At 34.4% G+C, this 18,390-nt stretch overlaps 1 non-coding gene across 1 annotated transcript; it reads left to right on the plus strand.

Annotated features, from left to right (window-relative positions):
- The first annotated feature begins 9,951 nt into the window (after positions 1-9,951).
- LOC120607631 (small nucleolar RNA SNORA62/SNORA6 family) lies at positions 9,952-10,102 on the plus strand. The gene has a single exon (XR_005654185.1). It is a non-coding gene; the product is annotated as a small nucleolar RNA SNORA62/SNORA6 family (small nucleolar RNA).
- The last annotated feature ends 8,288 nt before the right edge of the window (positions 10,103-18,390 follow it).

Raw genomic sequence — 18,390 nt, forward strand, 5'->3', positions numbered from 1 at the left:
AAAGTATATAAGCAGTTCATCATGGGGCCTGGCAGGTGTAAACCACTCAATATGGTACACACACACATACACACATATTACATATACTAAATATCTACAGAACAATAGAGCTATAATTAGAATAAGTCAATAATTAGAAAATACGGTTATCTGTAGATTTACTGGAAGACACAATAGAACCTGGAGAAGACAATTAAGGACTATCTTAGCAATAATTGACTGGTTGAGTTACTGCTGAACAGACAGTTGAAAGGTGGAATAGCCATAATCACTGCCTTGACCTTGATTTCTTATGGGAGTACCAAAGGCTTCTTGTTCATCAATCTCTGCCCAGGTGTACTTCTTAACTAATTAATTTAAAAAAGATCTACATCAATTAATTATAAAGTAATGGGTCATCACTTCCAGCTGCCAATTTATCTACATTGCAAATTGTAGCTAATTAGTTAGCTTATTCTATCTCTTTCTTGGAAACATACTATTTGCTTATTTATGTTAATTTATGTACATAAGTTATGTGAATAACAAGTTATACATTATTCTGTAATAAATTGTAAAAGCTAGTCCTTCGTGGACATTTACTGTAAACACAACAGAATGACAGAGAGAAAACACCTTTAACATAGCTAATCAAAGTTAACAAAAAAATCAAACGAGCAAATTTGACAAGAATTCCACAATGGAACATCATAAATACCTTTAAAATGTTATGTAAAGCTAGCCAAAAACCTGGTGATTTGGTGCTGTCAAGAGACTCTTCACCTTGAAGAAGATGGAATAAAAGCAGAAGTAAAGGTGAAATTTCATGTAAAAAGCTGGACAGCCTTAACACAAATGTGAAGAGGTGTATTTTACCAAAGATGCAATCTTTCGCTTTGTCCCATTCTTCTTTTCTTTCCATCTTAGAAGAAAATGTGTCCCTCTTATCCAAGGCTAAAACCTTCATCAAAGCTCTGAAACTCATTCTCTCTCACCTCTTCTGAGATTCTGCTGCATAAACAACTCCCTCTTTCTTTTGTATTATCAACTGCTGTCTCTCTTGACCTCTTCTCCACCTACAAATATGCTTATATCCTTCTGTTACTAAAAATGACTTCCCCAACGTCTAGCACTGCCACTGCCACCACCACTGCAAACTACTTCCCTAGCCTTATTTCACTCCCAGGGTAGTCTCAACTCTTGTGTCTTTTTCTTTATCTCTGTAAAGCCTTCCTAATAAGCTGAGCTGCTATACTTTGGGTGGATGTAGCATTTTGCTCATAATCCACATAAAGTTCTTTGCGCAGTAAGTATACCATGAGAATTAGCTATTGCAGTTGTTGTCACTGTCTTTTTAAGCCATGGTATGTCCTAGTGCTTCAGAGTGCAGGATCCAAAATCAGACATTGCACCTCAAATCCTGGCTCCACCTCCTTGTAACTGTGTGCCCTAAGACAGGCTACCTAAGTTTTGAAACTCTGACTTCGTAAAATGTAAATTATAGTTGTAACCACCTCGTAAAGTTGATATGAGAAGCAAATTAAATGAGGCGAAGCATGTAAGTGCTTAGCACAATGTCTAGAACACAGTAAGTACTCAAATATGCCTTTTAAATACCCAGTATAACACTGTAAGTGTATGTTTTTTGTTCATTTCTCTCTCTTCTGGTAAGTACTATGAATTTCCTGTGGGGAATAACTTCCCCAGTGCTTGGTGCAGGAGGTTGACCTCCACCCCTAATATCAGAGGTGAAATCTTTGACTCAGGTCTGGCCAAGTCAAAGCACCGAATTCTCTTTATGGGAAAGTTACCCAGGTCTGTTCATCAGAGCACCGAATGTTTTTTCTGTGCATGTAACCCAGGCCTGACCAGTCAGAACTCTGAATCTCCTTCATTAGTCATGTGACCCAGCTTTACCAATCAACATAATTCCACTACTTTGGTCCCCTTGCTCAGTTTACAAAAGGAATTTGGCTAAGTCGTTTCCGTTAGAGGAAACTGCCAGATTTTTGCAGGAACTGTCAATAAGACATGCCTCTTTTCCACACAAGAAGATGTAATATGGAGAGTTTCTGGAATCATCTTGCCAACATGTTAATTTGAGAAAGCATTAACCTACACAAGGAGCAGAGCTAACAATCCAATAAATCTAGCATTATTTATTAATCTATCCATGGTTGAGGCCAGCCCTGCCCATGCATTTTTCATTTATTTATCAATATATTTATTTCTGGTATAAGTTAGGCTGTATTTTCTATCACCAGTAGTTGAAACTGACATAAATGCTTACCATATTTTAGCATAGCTAATTGTTGAAGGTAAAGATCTATTTTACTTATTATTCTGGGACCTCAGTAGAGCTCAGTGGATGCTCAATAAATAGCTATTGCACAGAGGTGAAAATATTCTTTTGACGGTGATAGCAAGGTACATTCTGCACTAAAAATGTATCTCTTTATCTTACTCACCTTTTAGGCAGGGCATAGACTATAAGATTGCTCAGATTGATGTAAGGACCAGCCTAAAGCGATAGTAACCACAAAAAGCCACATAAAAATAATATTTCTTCACAAGTCCGTAACTTCATTGGGGCCTAGAAAATTGACTGCATTTGATATGTTATCTCTTCTAGCTATTACAGAAGGAAATAAATAGCTGTTTTAACAAAATACTTAATTGAGTAGACTAGATGACTATGTCAACAAAAATTTCCTCTTGTGACAATGAAGAATCACATGATCTGGTTTTAAAATTGCCCCTTTCTTGACTTTTAAAAAATTATCTTTCAGGACTGATTATTTTCTTCAAAAGCAAGATTTTCCGAAGTTTATAATGGGAAACTGTGGGGTGCAAGAAACAATGAAAAACTTCACTTTTCAATCAATTTTTCAAATTTCATAGTTATGGTAATTGGGAGACACTGTAAGGTGGTCCTATCTAGCTAAACTATGTTTAAAAATAATTTAATGATTTCATAATTGATAAAAAATTATTTCTATTTCTTTTTCTGGACCTAAGAATGAGGAGTGAAGGAGGCAGGCACACTGATAAGTGAAAAGATTTAAAGAGAATATGTATTTAGTTGAAAAACATGGAGTAGCTAGGGAGAGGTGAATAAAAGGACATTAAACAATTTATGTGAATTAAAGGCATTACTTATGTGAATTAAAGGCACTCGAACTGAATATTAAAAAAACATGTTATTTTGATGCAGATGGCAACAGAAATAAATTTCGAAAAAAACCTCGTTGCATGCCATCAAAAGCCCTGCAGGTATATTCCCATTCCTTCTTTTGCTTTGCAGCACAGGAACACAACAAAGAGAACTGGAACCAGTTAGAAAATCTTGGTAACCAGTATAACTGCCATGATAGGTCCCATCCCTTCCTTTGTCACACTTTCCAGACGTGAAGGGTTTTCATTTGTGAAGGGCTAGTGCTGAATAACAACCTTGCTCCTCAAGGTGAGAAAGTTTGTCTCTTCAAATTGGTATCTGCAGCTACTTGTCCTGTGAGTGCTTGCTAGTCACAGCCCCTTCTCTTTTAAAAGCTGGCATCATTTTAATTATTTTTTGTAAATTTTGCCCTCCATTAGCTCCACCATGCTGAGATACAGAGGGGAAAAAAATCTCTAATTTGAGGATTCATTACGCATCTGTTGTCACTTATTTGGTGTAGCAGATGCCTAAAATCTGCCAGTTTCTGGATTGGTATAAGAGACTGTAATATCCCAGCCAGACTGGTTTTTATTTGTTTCACTCTGAAGTCAAACCACCAGGGAGCATAAACATCCAGCTAGAGATTACATTGATATTTGTTTCTCTTTTTAGAATGGTGTCATTCATTCAACAAATATTGACTATCTACTCTGTGAGAAAGCTCTTATGATATATCACAGTTGCCAGTTCATGGAGAAAACTTTGCAGTAAAAAATAATCTATTTTTTCCTAGCATAAGTGAAAAAGGCTAGATGCTGGTCCCTTTTAAGATATCGTTCTTTATTTATAATCCACATACACATATACCGTCTCTCTTCTTTTTAATTCCCAGATTTTAGCAAGATGAAGGCAAATCATTCTTTTGAACTACACAGCTGCATGGTATTGTATCTACTCTCTGTGCAGGGCAGAAAGTCAAGCATGAGCAGAGAGACCCATGGCAAGTCTGAAATCAGACATCCCTTCGACACTGCTCCCCAGTTCTATGTTTAAGATAAGTACCTACAATCCCACCATGGCCAATCTTCTCCACCATCCTCTATCTCAATTAAAGAGCAGCCAAAAAAAAAAAAAGATCAAAAAAGACTCATTACCATTATACCCCAACTCAATCTCTTCAAATCAAGGAAAAGTTGAGAAGTAGACTCTTTGGTCAATTTTTAAAGGGCAAATCTAAGATTTTGTTTAAAAAGAAATAAAGCTCCTTTCTGATTTTTAAATATTTGAAAAAGTATCTTTAGATTATATGATAAGTCCTAAATTTCTACTTCCTAAAATAATACAACTTAGATTCTTTAGTGAAGAAAAAACAATGTTATTAAGGAGCTGCCCAAATAAGACTGAGCACCACCCAGAGCACATTTTCTCTCAGCATCACGTGATCATCACCACAAAGGATGCTGAAATAAGGATTCAACCAGGGAGTCAGAATTGTCTCCATTGGTGAGAAAGTGGCACCAAGTACAAGCTGAAAAAAAATTCTTCCACGGTTCCTACACCGAAAGGTCACTCCTGGCCACATTTTGTTTCTGAAGACAGAGAACTGAAGTACTTGTTCTTGTGAATTATTTTTTGTTCCTTTATGGAAACTCAATAGGGTAAAAATAACCGCTGCCCATTATCCCTTGCCTGTCATCTCTACCTGGGCTGAGGTGGTGGGAAAAGACAGGAAGAGCTCTTACAGATGTTGAATAGAAGAAAGGCCTTTTTGGAATGTGTTTGCATGACTCACAAAGAACAGTTATTCTTAGATTTCCCGTCACAAGGGATAAAGCTCTTTGTCCTACAATACAGGCTTTTACTTAAAAGGAAAACCCAAGGTCCATTCAAAACTAGAGCCCAATAATAAGCTCTCATTATAGTACCTGCCCCTGGAGTTACATTGTATCGCTCTTTACAAGCCTAGCATGTAAAGCAAAATTTTATTGTTTGCTTTTTTCATTTGTTCAGGTTGTGCCACCTGGAAAAATAGCAATTGCTTAATGTAGTAAATGATTTTAATTCAGTTATAGGAATTATCAATTTAGCAGTGTAATTTAATGGAATTAAATATGTAGAAAATTCATCACCTTTTTGGATCACCTCTGTAGAATCAGATCTTGTAATCAAATTTCGATCTAAGATTAATTATGTTTTAGATAAGCCAGTCTTGATTCCCAGAATTAATAAACCAATAGCATTTAGAAGCTATTTTCTAAAGGAGAGCACTGCTCTTTGATGGATTACATAGCAAGAGGTCAATGAAGACTGAAAGAACTTGGTTGGAATTCAAATGTATTGTCTCTCCAGTTTGCTTCTGAACTGGTTTCTTACACATTCTTAGATTTCTCTCCTTTTGGATACAGTCAGCTCATCAATGCACCTTTTTCTCTTGATCATTCTGTCCTGTTTTTTTTTTTTCCTTCGCTATTCATTAAACATTTTTTTGAATACTCTCTTAGTGCCAAGCTCTATGTTGGGCATTATAGGCAAAGTGATAAAAGTACTCATGGAGCTCTTAATTTAGAAAGGAAGACAAATGAGAAAAATGTTATAATCCATAACAATCAGAGCTGTGAGAGTAGGAAGCTTACAGGGCTGTGTACATGAGAGAATAGGTGTCCAGAGCTCTTTTGGGTCAGAATATGCCTTTAGTAAAGGATTACCACTCTAATTCATAAAGAAGTAAGATGTCATTTCTATCTATCAATTAATTATCCATAGGGTCAGTGGAAGATGAGAAGAGAATGGTCTTCATACATGTTCCTTCTTCTGACTAGGAAACTTCCCTGACTAAATTCTCCTCATCTCTTAGGTCTCACTTTATTAACTCTCTCAGGAAGTCTTCCCTGACCACTTCTTTCTCAAGTCTATATTAGGGACAGTTTCCTTATGTGCTGCAACATCACCTTGAACTTACCTCTGAGGTAATTGTAATGGGATTGAACCCGATTATGCCTGATGACTGATAAATCTATCATCTCGTTAGGTCACACGTGATGGTGTCCCCTAAGGTGTGGCAAATTCTTCTATGCCGTGCATTCTTTATTGTTGTTTTATAATGGAATACTGAGTGGATACAAAATACTTAAATATACACAAATATAAGAAATAGAAACAACTCCCATTTAGCCACCTCCCATTTTAACAAAAGAACTCTACCTTACTTTTGCCATTTTTGTATCTCAGGCACATTTCATCTTGCCTATATTTCTTCCTATTCAAGAGGATCATGTTGCTAAATTTGTTTTATCACTGCCTTGCTTCTTTTTATAGTTTTCTACATATATTAGCTCCTTAAATTTATTTCTTCATTAAACATTATGCTCCTGAATTCATCCAATTGTTGCATACAACTGTAATTTATTAATTTTTCTCAAATACATAGTATTATGTTATGTAAAGATATCAGAATTTATCATTTTTACTAATAATGGGCATTTAGTTAGTTTCTACGAATGGGTTATTTGTTTACTTGTTTATTTGTTTGTTGGTATTTACAAACAGTACCATCTATTGATTATGTGTAAGAATTTTTTAAAAATATGTATCAAAGAGTAAAATTGTTCATCTTAATAGAAAATGTTAAGTTTTTTTTCCAAGCGTTACACCCATTAATACTCCCACTATCAGTGCATAAGTGTTTCAGGTGTTCCACAGCCTAGCCAATGCTTGAGAAAGTCAAACTGTTTTTCCTAATTGATAGAAATGAAAATATATCTCATTTTGGATTTGAATTGCATTTCCCTGATTTCTAATATGAGGCTGACCATTATTTCTTAAGTTCCTGGTCATTCATGATTCCTCTTTTGTAAAATCGAGTCATTTCAAGTCCTTTGTCCATTTTTCTTTTCTTCTGAATTGTTTTCTTGGGGTGCAGGGTGGGTAAGAGTTTTTAATACTTTTGGTATACAACTATTTTGAATATTTTTGTTTTGTAAATACATTTTCACATCTGTGGTTTTTTATTTCTTTTACAGTTTATTTTAATGAGAATAACTTCTCATTATAATACATTCAACTTTGTCTACAATTTAATAGGGTCATTTTAATATCTTATTTAATATATATTTCTTAAGACAGAGAGAGTATCTTATGTGGTCTTCTCAAAGTTTTATTGCTTTGATTTTCACATTTAAATCTTTAATTCACTTAGCATTAAGTGAACTCGCCTTATTCATTTAATTTCTGATATAAGCTGTTGAGTAAGGAATCCAATTTCTTTTTTTCTGAATGAAAACTAATAGTCCAAATCTAGTTAGTAAAAAATATACCCTTTCCACAAGGAGCTCAATACTATCCCTATTTTAAACTAGTTTTCTATAATGTCAGGGATATGTTTCTTTACAGTTCTTTCTGTTCCTGAAACATTTATCTGTTTCTGAACAAATATATACCATCTTTATCAGTCTTGATAGCTGATATTGAATCTTAAATTATTAATCTTTTTCTTCAGAATTCTGGCTATTCTCAGGCTTTTCTTCTCAATATAAAATTTTAAATTAATTTTCCAAGTTTTATGAAAACACTTATTGGGATTTTGAAATTTATATATTTATAATATTGAGGTTTAAATTCACAAAAGTGATATGTCTCTCTATATAATTTTCTTTAATATCTTTCAGTAAAATTGTATTATTTTTTCCATTACAATCTGACAAATCTTATGTTATACCTATTCTTGAGTACCTAATATTTCTTAGAGATATTATAAAGAGCATATTATTATTACCACATTTTCTTCTTCCCTGTTGCCTGTGCTTAGAAAAGTAATTGGTTTTTATACTCGATTTTGCTTCCAGAAACATTGCTAAATGTTATGCTCCATATGTATGTATTTTTTTGCAATCTTTATGCCTTTCACTTATTTTTCTTGTCTTATTGCCTAAGACACAAAATAGAATAAAAGCAGTGCTAGAAGTTAGCCTTGTCTTTTATGATGTGAAAGAGAACATCATCTATAATGTTTCACTATTAAAATATTTTTAAGTATTTTGTTTAGATCTTATTTATTAAAGAGTTATTTTTTATTCCTAACTTACTAATTTCTTTTTCTTTTTTGCCAATGTTGAATTACATCAAGAGCTTTTATGACTCTATTGAGATAATATAGTTTTTCTCATTTAAACTTTTTATATTAAAAACTGATATAACAGACTTTCTAATGTTAAACAAGACTTGCATTGCTGGAATAAGCTCAAATTATTTAAGATATATTAACCTTTTGGTATATTCCCAGTATTTTTTGCTAGTATCATATATAGAATTTTTGGATTCTTGCTCATGAATAAGATGGTTCTATACATTTTCTTTCTCTTTCTGTCCTCATCCGGTTTTACTATGCAAGATGAACAGTCTTCTAGAATTTTGGGGGGAGATGCTTTCTCTTTCTGTTTAGTATTCTCTAAGTTATTTTGAGTAAGATCAAAGCATTGCCTTCTTGGATATTTGATAAAACTTGTCCATAAGACTGTCTGGATTTGGCTTTTGATTTAGGGAAAGTTTTTAATTATTGATTCAATTTCTTTGTGTTAGCATAATTCAGTTGTTTACATTCTGTACAAATAGTTGTGATTAGCCACATATAACTACAATTTTTTCTGTGTTTTTTAACCTTTCCAGTTATCTTGGTCATATGATTCTCTTATTTCTTTGTAATCTTTGCTACATCTCTAGTTATAACTTCGTTTTCATTTTTGGTCTCTCTCATTTTACTTGACCAAGCCTGCCAGAGGTTTTTTTGTTTTATTAGATTTTTTAAAACAAGAATTTGATTTAATAATTTTTGTCTTGTTTGTTTTCCGCTAAATTTATTTCTGGTTAGGTTTGTCTTTGTTTTCTGCTGTTTATTCTCATTTTTTATGGGGGTGGCTTACTCTGTTCTCTTTCAAATCCTTTAAGATGGGATCATGTGGTGAATTTTATTATTATTTGTAATCATTCACGTCACTCTTTTATATAAAAGGACTACTTATCTGCCCACTGATTTTGATATAAATTCTATAACTTGCTGTGGAAAATGGAATATGAACAGAATGCCAGTTCTTTTACTGCTGATTCTGAGTGGAAGCTTTAAGAAACATGTGAATAACTGGCATAGAGGCTGGACTTCCAGCCCCAGAATGGGAAGGCATCAGAGCCCAGCCTAGCTTATTTGAAGCCTCTGCTGAACTGTAGCTGACCCGAGATTCTGTGTAACATGAGCAAGAAATCAATTTTTATTGGTAGGAGTACTAAGCTTTTGAGCCTATTTGTTACTATAGCAAAGCTGACTGAAAGGGATATTAGTATTTTAACATGAGATGCTCCTATAACAAAAAACTGCAAGTCTGTATTGACCTTAGGACCAAAAGACATATTATAAAAGAAAACTGCTATTGGAGGCTGAAAAAACGATGACCCATAGCATGCAGTGACAAAGCATTTGGCAAAGCTGCAATAACTTAGAAAGCAGATAATTTACCTAACGAATGAGTAGCTTTGGGGGAAGAGATGTCAAAACAGAATGTTACTACTCTGGCTTGGTTATTTTTTCCCCTAGAATTGTCAGATGAACTCAGAAAAGAATTGGGCTGCTTCGCCAACAGGGAAGAAGGAAAAATTAGAGCGACCAAGAATTGTAGGGATTGCAGAGTTGAGAAACAGAACTGTTTCAATTAGTAAAAGATAAATGGAAGTGCTTTGAGCAACAGAGGCATCATTGAGGTTTAGATAAAGATACATGCCTAAATAATGGTTATTGCCATTCATAATCTTTGATAAAAACACTGGCTAGTTCTGCACATTGTTAAAGCATGGAGTTGTGGCCATGGTCTAGCCAATGAACTCACAAGTTGGTAGTATGCTACATGAAGGGCAAGTTTTTCACTAACACCACAAACATCTCTGGCCTAATGAGTGGAGGTTGACAGTAATCCTTGAACAAGGGAAAGACAAAACAAAACAAAAAGAAATGCTGAATAGTTAAGGTGACCCCTAGAAAATTATGTTAGTTGGATAAAAGGGCTTAGCAAATAAGCGGTACCCACAGTCTCCTTGAAGCCTGGTGGCTCAAGTTATCTGTAAGTCTAGAGAGAAAGACATATCTCGAAAAAAACAAAACAAACAAACAAACAAACAGAACCCCAAAAACACAAGAGTGGGCAGGGAGGGCTGTTTGCACATGTGTCTGATTGAAATCAAATAATTTTCTAAAAACCACATTTATGAGAGTGTTTTTCTGATTGAAATCAAATAATTTTCTAAAAACCACATTTATGAGAGTGTTTTTTGTCAAAAGTTTCAATTAAACAAGATTAACTGGATTAAAGAGAATAACTATTAAGACATAAAACATCTTCTACAAGGACAGAGCAGGCTTAGCAAGCTGCTCAGCTCCCAATGCTGCATATTATCCAATGCTGTGATGAGAGGTGGCCAAGGAGTATAACAAAAAAAGACTCGGGCTTTTCCAGAAAAAGAAACCTAGGGAAACAATGATCTGAGCAAAATACAGGCCTAATCAAGTAATATTTCTTATCCTCTTTCCAATGAGAGTGTTGTTTGTTCCAGTCATCACTCACTGTCCCATGAATGTATATTTGAAGAAAGTGACCTTTTATTTGATCTTCAGATCTTCACCTGATGGAAAGATTATCATGAGACCCTAGGTTTTGAGCTTTGTGCCGAGATGGGGTGAGATACTCAAGGTTTTGTTATTAGAGGTGGGGGTGAATATCTTTGAATGCAGAAGGAAGGAAAAAGAATATTTTTGATCAAGATAGCACACAGTAGTGTATTTCCTTGAAACATATCTCATCCTGTTGACTTCGGGCTTGAGCCTGGACTTAACATTGGTAACAACGATGAAAGGAACACTTAATGAAAGGCACAGTGTGTTAGGGAACAAATGAGAAATCAGCCAGAATACCCCAAATAGAGGAAGGATGGTAAGGATCTACAAGTTTGGAACCAAAATTTGTCTCAGCTCTTAAGAAAATGATCACTTTAGATTCACTGATTGAAATGTGAATTAATCAGGAATACAAATAAGATTACCAGTGAGTACATCCGTTTCGTAGGGGAAAGAATGGTTGGATGCTTCCGGTGTTTTTACACCTGCCAATGTTGTAAGGTTTCCTCCAGGTGATTACACAAGTTTTCTTTCCTTTCAGTCAAGATAACATTATGCAGGCCCTGTTAGTCAGACAATAACCACTCATACACATCATTTTCAAAGCTGTTAGAATTTCCTCATAACTTCTGATGTCATAAAGTGGGAAATGAGAAATTTAACTTTTATAATCTCATAGGTTTTCAGGAGCTAACTTCCTGATGATTTTTCAAGTTTCCTTCTTTATTAAGAGAAAGACAGGATTATGTTAGAGGTAAATAAAATTCAGGTATAATTCAAACATTTTTAGATACAAGTTACAAAATCTCTCTCTCTCTCTCATATTTTCATTTAATGTTGTGATGAGAGATTTAGATATTTCCCCTTGGTGTATCACTCTAGAAAACTTCAATGGGAACCTGCATCACACTTCTAATCTAGAACAAGTGTCAAAAATAATTTTCAGAAAGTGAACAGTTGACTCACTTCTGTGGAAGAGCGTGTTTAATTATTTTACTAGATAAAACAAATTATAATTAGAAATGCTCTTGAAATAAAAATGGCTGACAGGTTGTTTAATGCTTTTGACACATTTTACCTCTTTTAAAGAATTACTACATTCACTTACCATAGTCCCCTCTATTTCACAGAGCATGTTCCAAGACCCCAGTGGGTGTCTGAAACAAAGGAGAGTCCCAACTCTATGTATACTACATTTTTTTTTCTTATAATACATACCCATGATAAAATTTAATTGATAAGTTAAGCAAAGTAAGAGATTAACAATAATAACTAATAATAAAATAGAATAAGAATAACCATATACTGTAATAAAAGTTATGTGATTGTAGCCTCTTTCTCTCTCTAATAACTGACTGATAACCAAGAAGGCTACTAAGTGACTAACAGATGGATAGTGTATATTCAGCATGGATACACTGGATGAAAAGATGATTCACATCCTGGGCTGGACGAAGTAGCATAGTGTGAGATTTCGTCATGCTAGTCAGAACTGCACATAAATTAAAACTTATGAATTCTTCATTTCTGGAATTTTCCATGCAATATTTTCAGATCATAGTTGACTATGAGTAACTGATAACATAGAAAATGAAACCACAGATAAGGGGGGAACTATCATAGTTATCAATGCCCTAAGAGACATTTACTGAACACTCAATAGGTAAAAGCTACTGTGATTATAAAAAAAAAATCACTGAAAAAATCAAGAAATGTACAAGCTATAGACACTGTTTTTTTGCCCTAGAAACTATTGATAGACTTGTCATTGAATTAAAGATTATTTTATTTAAATCTCTACTTCAGATATCACATATCATTAATAATGATCTATATTGTTTACAAATGCCTTTTCCAATAGAAATATGAGCCACATATTTAATTTAAAATCTTCTAGTAGTAACATTTTAAAAAGTAAAAAGAAACAATCAAAATTAACAATACATTTTATTTGACAAAATATACCCAAATATTATTATTTAAATATGTAACCAATATAAAAATATTAATGAGATAGTTTATAATTTTTGTTGTACTACATCTGAAATTCAGTGTGCATTTTACACTTAAAGTACATCTCAGTTTGAACTAGCTACATTTCAAGTATTCAGTAGCTACATAGAGCTAATGGCTAGCATATTGGATAGCTCAGATTAAAACATAAATGAATTGTTAAATATTTATATTGTTTATAACACAGGTAGGGAGGAAGCAAAAATAGTGATCAAAACAACAGTTTATTAAAGTTAGAGAAGTTTATACATTTAACGTCTAAATAAACTTGAGAACAATAACAACAAAAGTAAAGGCTGTGTATAAAGTTCAAGTTCAGGTTCACAAATAAACAGAGATCCCTTTAAGAAACTGTTTGATAAATTATTTTTCCTATTTATATGGGACTACATTTGTTTTTAATTTACGTCAATGTGTTTTAAATTGTCTTGTTTACAGGGTGGGGAATCCTTAATATAATAAGTCACCACAATAGCAAATGCAATGACTTTTTGGCCTTGCAGAGAGGAAATCCTATATTATATGGGGCTGCTGGACTTCAGGGTGGGTGGGGCCCTGTTATTCTGCAGAACAAGCCAGTCAAATGAATCAAGGCTTAATTCAGAGCCAAAATGAAAATAAGTACTGTTTGAGTTGAACTTTATGAGTTCTGAGAATGGGGCACACATTTCATCAGTTCACAAACTACATATGTTGAGCACTTGACATATTCAATGCACTTTGTTATTCTCTGGGATTCATAGTTTTATAAACTAATTATGCAAACCAGTATGTAATCCTCAACTCATCCAAGTATTCCAGAACTTTGTCAGGTTTTGTTGTTGTTGTCTGGTTGTTGCTGTTGTTCTTGTTGTTGTTTTTTAGGGCTAAATCAAAGAATAAATCAAGTCCTTTTATGGTAATGAGCACATCAGCCTGTAATGAATGCAGAATTATTGGGAAAGGAGTATACAGCAGTAAAGAAAATGTAATTCTCTGATCTCTGTGCTGTGAATTTTTAAGTAAGTCAGTCTGATAACGAAATATAAGAGAAAGTACTAGAAGGCATGACAGAGGGGTAAAACCCAGGGACATTGATTTATGTGAGCCATGTAAAAAAGGAAGATTTAAAATAAGATTGAGCTTTGAACAGTCACAGAGCACCCTTGGGCACTTTTACCCACATCTTGAAGTTGACTTGAGCCGATCTTTCTGCACTCAAAATACTGTCATCATTACTTTGTTATCATTATTCTATACTTTATGCATTCAGTGTAAGATTTAATATTCAATCTTATAAAAACAAAACAAAATAAAATAAAAAACAGTTCCCAAACCACATCTAGGTCTTTTGAAACACAACCTAAAAATTCATTTGCCAACCGTCCTTCAGGGGCTAGCTGCTCATAGATTCAAGAATGTCCTTTGTAGATCAAAGATTCAATTTGTTCTTATTTTGCAATAACAGTAAGTCATACTCTGTGATAGGATCATGGTACAACAGTGCTAAATTCTACTGCGTCCTGAATAGAGCTGAGTGTGGGATAATCAACCATGTGGTCTTCATAGAGCCCTAAATGAATGCCAAAACACAGAGGTTATATGCTGAGCAGTGTAAGATAAAGGCTATGATCTCACCCGTGCAGTAGTCTCCCAGGTTTCTATGACACATTAGGAGTGTTTGGATTGTTGTCATTAATGATATGAAAAAAAACAAACTAACCAACTAAAACTGCATAGTACATGGTGTCTTCTCAAATTCCATGCAGTTTGCAAAGTGAGCCCAGTTTTACATGTTCCTGCTAGCCCCTCTTACTAATTATTCATTAAGCTTATTTCCCAACAGACTTCTCATTTTCATAACCTATTTTCCTTTTCACCTTTCCACCACTCTGTTCTAGTTTTCAATATTTTTTTCCTTTCTTACTCTCTAATACAAAAGTACATTATGTCCCTAGATAGTACATTTTTTATATTCAGGTTAATATTATTAGACTAAAACGTTCCTCTACACCACCATTGGTCCCTGAAGCAATCCTGAAATAGCAATCCATTTAAAGCAGACCTCCAGTCTGGATGCAAAGGCACAGATCCCTCAGTTATAAAAGGGGTACAGATTTCATTATAAATCCTATTCATATTATTCATTCAGAGGCTATGAGACCCTTGCTTAAGTATATCTATCATTTCAGAGACCATATAACCAAAAAAGTAATCTCTTCCTTTACGTTTATAGTAAATTAAGTACTTGAAGGAGGTTACAGTCCAGGACAGGAAATCTTGTTCTCAGGTACAAGCCTCTCCAACTTAATATTGTAAGATCATCAGCAATTTTTTCAACTTCTCTAAGCCTCTATTTCTTCCTCTGTAAAGTGGGAATAATAAAATACATACTTAGTGTCACTGGGAGAGTAAATGAAATAATACGCAGTTCCTCACACATGAAGAGGACTCAAATAGTTGTGTTATTATTATCACCATCATTATTATCAATAATATATTAGCATCATTATAATGAGGTTTCACCAATTGGAGAACGAATTTCCATGGAGTCTAGTCAATGTCCAAAATACAGATTGAAAAAGGATGTCTGAGAACTGAGAGAAAGAAGTTTGCTTTGTAGATTTTCCCAGTTTGAATAGGAAATTTAAGATGAATGCTGGATTCTGTCCCTTTATTTACCATTTTAGCACATTAAATTTGGCTGATGAATCTCTTGTCTATTTTAATTGATAAGCTCTTCCATATTATTCCCTCGATATTTATTTGTTGGTAAAACTGAATCACTTCATCTTCAGAGAAATGACTTTCCCTCAGTTTAAATTTTGCTAATTGCAACACCATGGTGTAATTAGTAGGTTTTCGTGTTCTCTGTTTTTACTACCAGTTGTTAGATTTAAGGCTTGATCAGATTCAGATTTGATTCTCTACGGATAATATGTTGTTCCATCAGAAGGCGCACTGCCTCTCTTTTAGTTTTATAAGCCAACTTTGAAGTTCAGTGATTTTACCCCTAATGGGAATCAATGGGGGTGAGGGACAGTGAAAAGATAATACACAATTCTATGATTTCTTCATTTATTTCCTAGACTATTTCTATAAAGAGAAACCTCCCTTCATCTACCACTTCATTACCCAATGGTATAGTATGGGCAAGAGGGGTAAGTGCTTGATTCCTTTCTCCTCTTTTGCTTTTTACCAATTTTGAAAATAATGAGTTGGTTCCCTAGCATTTGAGAACTTGTGTCGGTGGTGAGTTATTTTTGTGATTATTATGAACCCATTGATTTAAACATATTTGGTATTAAAGTCATGTAGTTTACTTCTTTATTGATGATCGAATTGTTCCTTCTTTTTCTGATAAAGTTGATTTTACTGTGATGCATGAATGCTTGCCCAGTAACTAAAAAATAATTTTAAAAAATCGGTGAATACAAAGAAACTTTTAAAATGGCTAACAGAGTTTGCATAGTTGTATACATAAAGCACTGCTCTCAAACTATAGAAAGTGTTTTTTTCTGGTACAATTAGAGCTGTTCCATCTTTTGCCAGTGGGATCCTCCTTAGGTTGATTCTTGAATTATTTTAGCATGACACTAGTAGTGTTAGATAGCTTCCTTGCTAACTAGTATAATAAAATGTTCCCAACTCATCAGGCACAAGAACTTTGGTTTGTTTGAGTGGGAAATAGTATGTCAAGATCAAAATCTGAGTGCCAAAGGGGTTTATTGCTCTTTGGTTAACCAGGGCTTTTGGGTCTTTTTATTAGACTAAGTACAAGTTCAGCACCAAATTCTACCGTGGAAGTGGGGAGTTCCCCTACGCATCCAAAAAGCAATTCATGGACATCAGCTGGGTCTGCTACGATCTAACTCAATTCTTACACTATCTACCCAAATATAGCATCAGATTCCATATGTTAAGATTTCAGTCCTACAAGTCTGCCCCCCAACACACACACTTCAGATGCCAATCACAAGCCCAGGTTGTCACCTGTGCTTCCTACCAAGCTTCTACAGTTTGGAGGTTGCAGCAGTCCCCTCCTTGGGTTTGATTAATTTGGTAGACCCACTAACAGAACACAGGGAAACATTTTACTTACCAGATAACTGGATAATTTTAAAAGGATACAACTCAGCGACAGCCAGATGGAAGAGATGCAGAGGCAAAGTATGGGGAAAGGGTGCAGTTTCAAAGCCCTTTTCATGCTTGCCACTCTCCCCAATTCTCCATGTGTTCACCAGCCCAAAAGCTCTCTGAATCCTGTCCTTTTGGGTTTTTATGGAGGCTTCATCACGTAGGCACAGTTTATCAAATCATTGGTCACTGGCAAGTGATTCAATCTCCATTTCCCTCTCCTCTCCGGAGGTCAGGGAAGAGGAACTGAAAGTTCAAACTCTCAAGTTGCAAGGTTGGTTCTCCTGGCAACTGGCCTCATCCTTAGGTGAGATCCAAGTGTCACCACCTCATTTTAACATAACAAATGACATCTTTATTGCTCTCATCACTTGGAAATGCCAAGGGTTTTAGGAGCAAAGACCAAATATATATTTCTTATTACAAATCACAATATCACACTAAGCTAGTATTTATTTTTAAGATAAATTACATCAAAATTCCTACTGTTATGGACTGAATGTTGAAATCCTACCCTCTAATGTGATGATATTAGGTGGTGTAGCCTTTGGGAGGTAATTAGATCATGTGATGATATTAGGTGGTGTAGCCTTTGGGAGGTAATTTGGGATTAGTTCCCCCTATAAAAGAGACCCCAGAGAGTTATCTAGCTCACTCTCTGCCATGTGAGACTACAACTGAGAAGACAGCCACCTGCAAATCAGGAAGTGTGCTCTCACCAGATACCAAATCTGCCACCACCTTGATCTTGGAATTCCCAGCTTCCAGAACTATAAGAAATAAATTTTTGTTGTTTAAGCTACTCAATTTATGGTATTTTGTTATAGCAACCTGAATGACTAAGACACTTACTGTGTCTTCCAATTTAAATTCAAGACTATAGGGTTTTTACTTAAGCTCTCCTATCTTATATCTGTATCTTCTGTCTCTTTAAGATGACAATCCTGGCTCTCAAAGACACAGGGATAATTTAATTAAATTATCAAATGACTACTCATTTGTCTATTTCCAGATTAACACATAACACTCAAGATAAAGCAGCAACACTGTGACCAACAATATGATTACAGATAACAGTTTAAGATTTTTCTTAATTTTTGATTGATTGATAGATTGATTACAGTTCCTTTTGTCCTTAGGATATACGCCACAAGGTACATATAGTCAAATTACTGGGTTTTAAAGTCATGGGGAATAAAATTTTTCTTCACTGGGTGCCTATGCCACAAACTGAATATACTTTTTAAAAAATGAATAAAAATTTTAAAAATTGAATTGAATTTTTTAATTATGTAAACTATTGAATTTTTTAATTATATAAACTATTTACGCTGTTTCACAATTAAATCTACCAATGAGGTATATTTAAAGAATTCTAGCTTTCATACCTATCTTCTCTACCTTATTATTTCCTTCTCATTTGAGGTAACCATAGTTTTAATGTTATGGTTGAAGGAGTTCACAACAGACCACC

The sequence above is a fragment of the Pteropus medius genome, unplaced genomic scaffold (assembly GCF_902729225.1).
Source record: "Pteropus medius unplaced genomic scaffold, Ma_sr-lr_union100, whole genome shotgun sequence".
Lineage (NCBI taxonomy): Eukaryota > Metazoa > Chordata > Mammalia > Chiroptera > Pteropodidae > Pteropus > Pteropus medius.